The following is a 10,329-nucleotide window of genomic DNA, read 5'->3' as shown; positions in this document are numbered from 1 at the left end:
TCCTGGGAAGGGCCAACCAGACCCCAGCCAAGAGTTATGTGTGAGGTGGAGGGAGGCGTCTTCCGTCTCCCACCCCCAGCCTGTGAGGGTTGTGAGGAAGGTGGTGGGGAGGGGCAGTGATTTGGAGTCGAAATTAGAAATGATCCTGGGTCTTGGTAACCCCACTGTGATGGTGGAGACAGACTCTTGAGGGGCCTCCCCTTCAAAGAGGGGAGACACAGCCCCAGACTTGAGGATACCTCTAATCTGATGAGGGAGACACAATTCCTGTCCTAGAAGAGCCCCCATTCTGATGGGGAAATGCCTCTAATTTGGTGGAGGAGAGCCAGATGCTGCGTGTGGAAATAAGGAGGTGCCGACCCTTCCACAGTCTTAAGTTCTTGACGGGGAGGCAGCAGACAGCCCCTGATGGTGTGGAGTGCCATGCTAAGGATGAGTGGGAGTCCCAGCCCAGACACCCCTCCCAGGGGTTAGGGAAGGGTAGCCAGGAAAGAGACACTGAGGCTAAGCCCTACTGAAGTGGAGTCAACAAGCTGAGGGAGGAGAAATTTCCTGGCAGAGGAATCAGTGCAGCAAAGGTCCTGAAGAGAGAGAACAGAGCACATGGGCCCTGGGGAGACTCCTGTCCCTGGAGCCCAGAGAGCAAGTCAGTGGGGCCAGATAAGGAAGGGCTTACAAAGAGACACACTAAAGCCACCTGGACTAATCTTAGAACACTGGGGAGCCACTGAGGGGGATTAAGCAGGGGGATGCCATAGACAGGTTTCCATCTCAGAAAGCACAGCTCTGGTTGCCATGAGGGTCAGTAGGGTGGGACAGAATAAGTGGACCAGGAGGTGGAAGTGAGAGGTAAAGGAGGAGCCACAGGGCTGGCGAGCAGAGGGCATCGTGAAAGCTCCTTATAGCACACGGGATGGGATAGGAGGTGTGGAGGTAACTGATACTGGTCTGGGGCTCCTGGGGACAGTGGGGCAGAGAACCTGAAAGATAGTGCCAGAGATTCACACCGACCCACCACCACATCGTGGAGAAACCCTCTTTGTCCTCCTTCAGCCTAACTTTCATCCCTTCTCTAATTCCCCTGCAAGAGCAAAACTGCTTCATTGGTTCCCGATCTTTAATGTTGCCTCAGAGGCTGTGTGAGACTCCTGCCCACCCCTCAGAGGCTGTGTGAGGCTCTTGCCAACCCCTCCAGACTCACTGCCTTGCTCCATCTGTCCTCATCCTCACTCTATGCTTCCCCACACCAGCACTCTCACAGTTCTTCAAGCTTCAAGCCACAGGACCTTTGCACATGCTATCCCTTCTGACTTCAGTCCTTCATTGGAAGGACTGATGCTGAACTTGAAGCTTCAATACTTTGACCACCTGATGCAAAGATCTGACTCATTGGAAAATGAGTTCCCACCTGATGCTGGGAAAGATTGAAGTCAGGAGGAGAAGGAGACGACAGAGGATGAGATGGTTGGATGGCATCACCAACTCGATGGACATGAGTTTGAGCAAGCTCCGGGAGTTGGTGACGGACAGGGAAGTCTGGTGTGCTGCAGTCCGTGGGGTTGCAAAGAGTCAGACACGACTGAGCAACTGAACTGAGCTGACTGATCCTTTCTGTACCATTCTTCCTTTCTCAAGTTACCTCCCAGTTCAGTGCTTCCTTGGGGAAAAGCTCTCACCATATTCTGGATACAAATCAGGTTTTCTGAATCCAGGTTCAGAAAGCACCAGGTTCCATTCCTTCCCCGCCCCCCACTGGTTGTGTCACGTTACATGTGGTATCTTAATTTCCCTGACCAAGGATCAAACCTATGCCCTCTGCTTTGTAAGCACAGAGTTTTAACCACTGGACCACCAGGGAAGTCCCCACAACTCCTTTTCTTTAAACTATTTATCTCTCTTTGCATTTAGGCACCTGTCTGAGTGATTATTTGATTACTGTAATCTCCAGGAAACCAGCGACAAGGTCTGGTTTTGCTCACCTTCTAATCCTCCACACCTTGCCTGGCATACAGCTAGCACCCAATAAAATTTTGTTGAATAAATGGAAGAATGTGCTCTGAAGCAGCACTGTCTGATAGAAATATAATGCAAGTGACATGATTTTCAATTTTTTAATAGCCACATTGTTGTTCAGTTGCTCCATCATGTCTGTTTGTGACCCATGGGCTGCAGTACGCCAGGCTTTTTTGCAGTACGCCAAAAGTAAAAAGAAACAGGTGAGATGAGCATAATAATATATTTTATTTAGCCCAATATATCCAGCGTTTTCAACATATAATCAATATTTTAAAATTATTAATGATATGGTTTAATTTTTTCTACTAAGTTTAAAAAATCCAGTGAGAATTTTATTCTTACAGCACATCTCAGTTTGGATTAACCCCTTTGCAAGTGCTCAGTAGCTGCGTTTGGCTGGTGGCTGCCACACTAAACAGCTAGCTCTAGTGTCAGACCTCATTCTGAGCTCCCAGTGGGCTCAGAGGGCAGATAGATGCTCCCTGGCTTCCTCCTGTGTCATCAGTCTGTTTGGGCCCGAGGCCTATTGTTCTCTCCTTCCCATCCCTAAGGCCCCTCTCCTCGCCACTGTCTCTTTCATTCTCTAGGTTACAGGATGAGACCCTTCATCTTTGTCTGCTCATCACGGCCCCTTCTCTTCTCCTAGAGCCTCCCTCTCCTCTTTCATCCGGTGCAATGAAGCTGAGATGAGTCTTGGAACAATAGGAGAGGCCTCTTTACCCAGTGGGGAGGGGCGTAATGGGGGCCACCAAGCCTGTACTCCACAGGAAGAAGGGGCTCAGCCAGAGCTGGGGTCAGAAGAAGACCTCTCCCATGATGCTCAGGGCTTTGGGGTCTGCTGACCATATGCCTGGAGGAGGCAGCTCCTCTGATAATGCAAAGCAGATTCCTCCCAGCTCTGTGGCAGCTGATGGGCAGAAGGCCAGGCAACAAGACTGAGGAATCTGGGTTCAGAAGAGTCAAGAGTACTCCTTCAACCTCCAGCTCCCTGACTCGCCCCAATACCCCTGCCCTCATACTGACCTCTCCCAACCACACCAGGCTCCAGATCACCCTCCAGGTCCATCAAAGACCCCCAGTTCTCAGCACACATCCTTGGGCATCTCTGATGCAACCTCCTCATTCAGAAGGGCCCCCAGCATTCTTCTTCTCAAGGCAGACCCTGAGTGCGGCTCTTCTTTTTGGGCCTGGAGTCATTCCTTCCAGGCCCCACTGAAACTTAAGGCTTTTCACTTGAGTCCCAATGTCCATACCCGATTCCACCTATTCCAATCCTCCAAACATCTCAGAGGTGAGGCCTAGATCATTTCTCTAAGGCTGTGTCATGCAAGAACATTAAGGAACATTCCAACTCTCACCCCCTGTTCCTCCAAGGGCACTCAATCCTGCCCTCTTCCCACAGCATCCGGGCACTTCCCAGTTCCTATACTCCCCTCCCAGCAATTCCTGTTCCAGCTGCTTCCAGCAACATTCCCAAAGGGCTCCTGGGAGAGGTGTGATTGGGTCTCCTCCCTGGGCAGGAACTGCTCCCTTTGGAAAAGTCTGGGAATGCACCCATCCCTTTCCTATCTTCTGGTGATTCATAGATGCTAGGGGTCCTTCTGCATCATCCAGGAGGCTGTCACCCTCCTGAGAAGCCCTCAACACTCTCTGGCCTGGGCCTGGGCTCAGTGTCCACATTCCAGGGGCCCAGCTCAAGGCCTAAGTCTTCACTCAGCAGTCCAGATGGTTCTCATTCTACGCCTACGCACCTTGGGATGCCAGCAATCCACATCAGATATGCAGGCCAGGGGCACGGGGCAGCCAGGCCTCCATTTGTCAACCTTGGACCCAAAGGAGATCACATGATGACCTCCTGTAAGATGATGCCGAGGGCTCAGAAGCCAGCCACCTGGGAGCTCCCTTCTCTTCACTCTGTGTAGCAGTTTGGATTTTTCATGTCAAAGGGGAGAAAACCCAACTCAGGGTGATTTGCAGAAATTTACTGGCCTCAGAAGTGAAAGGTCCAATGGTAGGGCTGGCTCTTGGCACAGTGTGATTCAGAGATTCAGACACTACCCTACCACCCAGTGTCTCCTTCTCCATCTTGTGCCTCCTTTCCTTGAATAGACCCTTTCTTTGTGATGATAAAACATCCTTTGAAAGTCTCCAGGTATCCCTGGTTCTGAGTGACCCAGACAAGGAATGCCAATCACTGATTGGGTAAGGTGGAGGTCATATGATCCATCCACAGGACAGGGATGTTGCCCTACCTAAGGCATTAGGACTGAGAGTGGGGGAAACAGGTACAGTCACCAAAAGTGAAAGTGTTTAAGCGTTAATCATTCAGTCGTGTCCGACTCTTTGCAACCCCATGGACTGTAGCCCATCAGGCTCCTCTGTCCGTGGGATTCTCCAGACAAGAACACAGGAGTGGGTAGCCATTCCCTTCTCCGGGGATCTTCGTGACCCAGGGATCACACCCACATGTCCTGCATTGCAGATGGATTCTTTACCATCTGAGGCATCAGGGAAGCCCATACAGTCACTAAAAGGGGACCCCCAAAATGTAAGGCTTCAGCCTAGATCAACACTTGGGCTCCTCCCTCTTCACCAGGCAACCTGAGCAAGCATATCTTTCTGGTGAGAAGGACTTGAATGCCAGGCTGAGGAATTTGGACTGAACAGGGAGCTACTGAGGTTGTCTGTTCTGAAAGGAGAGGCAGGAAGACCAGCTGGGAGGCTGGTGCTTCAGACACAGGGACTAGCAGTGTGGAAGAAAGGAAGGAAGCAATTTGGGAAATATTAAGAAGGGAGAAGAAACTTGGCAGAGGATCAGATGGAAATAGTAAGACAGACAGTGCATGACTCCCAGTCTCCAGTTTTAGCCGCTGAGGTGCTGTTCGCAGAGCGTGGTCCCTAGAGGAGGAACAAGCTTTCATGGAAGATCAAGATTTCCATGTTGAAACAAAACAAAGTCATAGATACAGAGAACAAACAAGTGGTTGCCAGGAGGAGGGAGGTGAAAGGAGGAGAGAAATAGATGAGAGAGACTGAGATACAAACTTCTAGTTATAAAACAAGTCACCAGATCTGAAATATATGGGCTTCCCAGGTGGTGCAAGTGGTAAAGAAACCACCTGCCATTGCAGGAGATGCAAGAGATGGGGGTTTGATTCCTGGGTCAGGAAAATCCCCTGGAGTAGGAAATGGCAACCTGCTCCAGTATTCTTGCCTGAAAAATTCCATGGACAGAGGAGCCTGGTGGGCTACAGTCCATGGGATCCCAGAGTCCGACACCGCTGAGCAACTGAGCATGCATACATGAAATATACAATGTGGGGAGTATAGTCAATAGTTATGTAATATCTTTGTAGGGTGACAGTAACTAGACTTATCATGATGATCACTTTGAAATGTATAGAAATATCCAATTGCTATGCTGTGCACCAGGAAATAAATAGTGTTGTAGGTCAATTATACTGCAAATGAACAAACTCATAGAAAAAGTGACATACAACTTGCTAAGTATAATTAACACTGCTATGCATTATATATGAAAGTTGTTAAGACAGTAAATGCTAAGAATTCTTATCAGAAGGAAAATTTTTCTTCTATTTTTAAAAATGTTATAATTATATGGATATATGGATATTAGCTAAACTTACTGTAATCATTTCATGGTGTATGTAAATTAAATCATTACAATGTACATCTTGAACTTATAAAGTGCTGCACGTCAATTATATCTCAATAGAACTGGAAGAAGAAAATTTCTGTGTTGAGTGTGAGAAGCCTCTGAGACATTCAGAAAAGAAAGGCAAGCAGTATTTCTTAAAGTCAGGAGCAGGGAAAGAAATTCGAGGGCTACAGTGCCTCAGTGGTAAAGAATCCACCTGCCAATCCAGGAGACCCAGAAGATGCGGGTTGGATCCCTGGGTCACGAAGATCCCCTGGAGAAGGAAATGGCAACCCACTCCAGCATTCTTTCCTGGGGCATCCCATGGACAGAGGAGCCTGGCAGGCTCCATGGGGTCAAAGGAGTCAGATACAACTTAGCGACTAAACCACCAGCAGCAGCAGCACAGTGGAATATTTAAAAGTCATCTGTCAGCCACTGGGTGAGGTCCCTGGGAGAGAGAGCCCTTGAGGTAGTCCTGCTCAGGTGGCCAAGGAGAATGAGGAGGCAGAGATGACGGTGTTAGTCAGAACATTGGGGAGTCAGTGAGTTGAAAGGCCTCGATCTTGCAACATCCAGGAAGTCCAAGAAAGGAGAAAGTTTCTGGGAGAAACAGCAGATGATTCCCAATGCAGGTGCTGCAGAGAGGCCTGGGAGAGAGAGGCTGGGGGAACCACTGCGTTGGACCCTAAGACTGCAGGAGACAGATGACCGTGATTGGAGGAGAGGTTGGCAGGTGAGACAGTGGAGACGCCCCTGAATAAATCTCCTAGAAGCTTGGCTGTAAGAAGGATGTAGGGCTTGCCCTGGGATAAGGAGGGGCTTCCTTGGGGAGATGGGGAGGGAAGACGTGACCTCCACAGTCAGGGAGTTTTAAGGTTTAAAGCCAGGCTACCTGGAGCTGCCACTCTGGTCTTGGACTCTACAGCCTAGTTCCACCAGCCCAGCCCTTCTGTGTGGTCTCAAGGGTCCAGGCCAGCTGAAAGGGGGTCAACTTTGGTCCTCAGGTCCCAACCTTCTTGTTGTCCCAACCATCTTGCCCTCTACCCCACCCATTCTTCAGTCCCCCGTCTCATCACCACTAATACAGGATTAATTAGCAAAAAACAGTGCCTGGTTCACAAGGAGCTCAAAATTCAGTTAAAACAAAGAGGGAAGTTGTCTAAAAATTCTAAATGGGACTGGATTCTGCCAGGGGAACCACAACCTAAATCACCTGTCAAAATGCCACCTCTTTGAGACTTTAATAAGCAGCCATTAGGCCCTGCAAGTTAGAGCCTCATTCTGCCCCTTCCAGGACTGAAGAAGCTGCCAGAATCACATTAGGTTCCTGCAGAAGCCACCTTGGCAGTTCTAGGCACCAAGCCCCACCCACCCCTCCCCGGGGTAACACATGGGCTGGGCACGTGCCCAGAGAGTGCCACATGTCTGTCAGGTTTCAGCCTGCCTCATGCCTCTCCAGAGAGGCTGCCAGAAACCCTGGTCCAGGGCAGACCCAGAGCAGTGACTCAGGTGAGGGGCAGGGGCTGCAGTCTAGGCCAGATAGTGGTGCCTGGCCAGTCAAGGGAAGGGGAGGGAGCCCAGGTGCCAGGGGCAGGGCCTTGGCCGCCCCCCATCTGGGAGCAAGGTGATGCCTCCCTGGGCAAGAGGGAAGTCTTCTGGCTTTGAGGCAGTCTCAGGCTGACCAAACGGAGACGATGCTCTGAGACCGGGCAGTCCTCCATCCATGAAGAGTTTCCACACAGGACAAAGGGCCGCCATGGTGCAGCCTGCAGGACCTGGCCCTAAGGCCTGCTGCGAGGACAATAGCGGAGGTGAGGGTGAGTGAGGGGCGTCAGGGGGCCACAGCCCAACTCTCTGGACTCTGTGCCCCGAGTCTGGCCTCACGGTAGGGGAGAGGCCCTGGCTCCCCCAGGGGATCCCTGGGGACTTGGGGGCCAACCAGAGCCTCCGAGGGGGCTGAACTGCACAGCACAGCTGCCTGTTAGCCAGGGCCTCTGGAGACACTACTTAATGACAGCAAATGCCATTCTTCCAGCATTTCAAAGTTGACAAAGCACTTTCACAGCTGTGATTTCATGTGATGGTCTCATGAGCCCTGACCGAGAGGTATCATTGAACCCACTTTACAGATGAGACTACTGAAACCCAGAGATTTGCCCAAGGTCACCCGACAGGAAGTAGCAGAGCCAACCTGGGAGCCACGTCTCTCCCGAGCACCCTGGTCGCCTTGCCCTCTGCCCTCGCCGCCCCCTAACCCAGCCAGGCTGCCAGTGGGATGCGGAAGGAGGTGGCTGTGTTGGGGGTAAGGTGACATGAAGGGTGTGGGTGAGGGGCTGGCCTGGGGAGGCAGGGAGCCTAGAGCGGGGACTGGGTTTCAGATAGGGGATGGACATGGAAAATAAAGTGACACCAATCAGGTATTTCCCAAGACTTACTCCTCTTCCCAAATCCCTTGCCCCCTCCTGCAAAGAGTGACAGGGACAGCTGGAGCCCACCAGGAGAAGAAAGGGGATCCCCGTTTAGAGCTCAGTGTCTTAACACTGATGCACAACCGGCCCCCCTCCCTCTGCCCCCAGCCCCCTACCCAGGCTGCAAGAGGCTGGCGCCACACAGGGGAGCCTGGCACAGAGCCACACTAGCGGGGCTTGGTGGAGGGGGACGAAGACCACTGCAACCTGAGTCCCACCCTGGGGGACCCCTCCCTGGACCCCTCTGCCCATCCCCAGCTGCTCACCTCTCTGACCGGCCGCTGAGAGTCCTCAGGGCCTGAGCTTCAGTCTGGGATTCAGAGAAGTGTGCCCTGTGGAAACACCCCTCTCCTTCCCGCCCACAGGGACCCTTCCTGGTTCCTGAAATGAAGTTCCAAGGTCAGAACGCTCTTCCCACCTTCGCTGCTGGTTATTTGGGCTCTGTCACTCAAGGGACGTAAGTGTGACCTTTAGAATCACACAGTCCTGAGTTCAAATCCCAGCTTTGCCACTTACTAGCTCTGGGATCTTGGACAAGGCACGTTCTCCCAGAGCCTGTTCCTCAGCTGTAAAGGGAGAATAAATAGCAGGTCTTTGGAGATTTGTTATAGAACTTAAAGCTAATATGTGTGAGATTAGACCTAGGACAACCCTGGGTCACAGCAGATATTTGAATCATTGTCATTCCCCCCCCGCCCCACACCACCACCACACTATCATTACTGGCTCCCACAGGAACCCACCTGCCTTCCAGCGTACCCCCAACCCTGCAGCCAGACAAGGTGACTTTGTGTTCCCTGAGTGAAGCCTATGCTTCCCATCTGGGGCTTTTACTGCCGTGCCGGCTGCCTGAGGAGCCTCTGGCCTGCTCTCTCCATAGCCACATCCCTTTCGCAGCTCCTCCTGGAGGTCCTCCCAGATCCCCCCCTCCCACTGCCTCCAGGGTGTCTCCTTCGCAGAGAAAAGACTGTCCGGTTGGGTCCCTGCTTTATCTTACAGTAAATTATAAGCTTACTCATCTCTGTAACCCTTTCCATCTCCATGGGGGGCTTCCCTACCCTCCAGCGCCTGTAAAAGCGGCATGGAGTGCTGACTGCGTTCCCCCTCAGCGGAGCAAGTTCAGCCCATGTCCCTCCAGCCTGCTTGGATCCACTTCTACACGGAGCCTTTACATCATCCAGCCAGGACAGAGCATTACCATTCAAAGAGAACTTGAAACCAGACTACTTGGAACCCGTATACTCAGATACGATAAAGAGAGCAGGAAAGTGGAGAAAGCAGCGTAGTAATGGGAGCCAGCCCCGTGACTTAATCCAACTTGACATGGTTGGGCAAAAGCCATCCACCGTTGTCCCTTTGGCTCCAACCAGGCCAGCAACTCACACCTTCCCCCATTCCTGGCTGTCTGCTATTGCAGACGTGGAGCTAGAGTAGCCACCCACAGACACCAACCTGCAAGACAGAGCCTGGGCCTCCATGCAGGGGATAGGGGGAGGCTGCGGGGTTGGGGCAAGCACATTTGGGGATAATCGCTAAGTTTAGCTGCAGCTGACACAGGGCTGGAGACAACGCATCAGATACCCATTTGCCTTCTGAGCTGCTCTCCACCTCCAATCACCACTCCCCACCCTGGCAACATCTTCCATATTTTGAGTAAAGTCCCTTCTTCATTTCGCCTGAACTGCGAGCTCCTTGAGAACAAGGGACTGGTGCTCACCCAGTGCCGTAGCTCATGAACAATTATTAGTACAATCACCCCATTGTACAGATGAGGAAATTGAGGCTCAGAGATGTATAGTGACTCATAAGGTGCACAGGTGCACATGGATTCACAGCAGAGATGGGAACTTATTTGAGACCTCAGGCCTTCAACATTCTGGACTCCTCTCACAGTACCCTTTTGAGGGGGAGGTCAGTTTCTCAAGGCAAGATATTCTCCTCAAACTTCCAAAGCCAACAAGTTCTGGAGGATTCAGGAGCAGAAAGCAGGCTCCTTCCTCTCCACCCACACTCTCCCAGGGCTCTCCAAGTCACCTCCTAGCTTTGGAGGCTCTGAGCAAGGTCACTGGCCACTGGCCAGAGGGGTTTCTTTCTTGGTTTTTCAACAAACCCTTAGTCTCCTCCTTCCCTGCCTGCCTCCACTCTGCGGAGGAGGACTTGAGGCCCTTGGGGGGCAGTGGGCCA

The 10,329-nt window shown here is 51.7% G+C and overlaps 1 protein-coding gene across 1 annotated transcript in view; it reads right to left on the bottom strand.

Annotated features, from left to right (window-relative positions):
• PHB1 (prohibitin 1) overlaps positions 1–10,329 on the bottom strand; it is a 444,472-nt gene that overhangs the window by 114,391 nt on the left and 319,752 nt on the right. The window lies entirely within an intron of this gene.

Source organism: Capricornis sumatraensis, chromosome 8, assembly GCF_032405125.1.
Source record: "Capricornis sumatraensis isolate serow.1 chromosome 8, serow.2, whole genome shotgun sequence".
NCBI lineage: Eukaryota > Metazoa > Chordata > Mammalia > Artiodactyla > Bovidae > Capricornis > Capricornis sumatraensis.
This window is presented reverse-complemented; position numbering and strand designations above follow the sequence as displayed.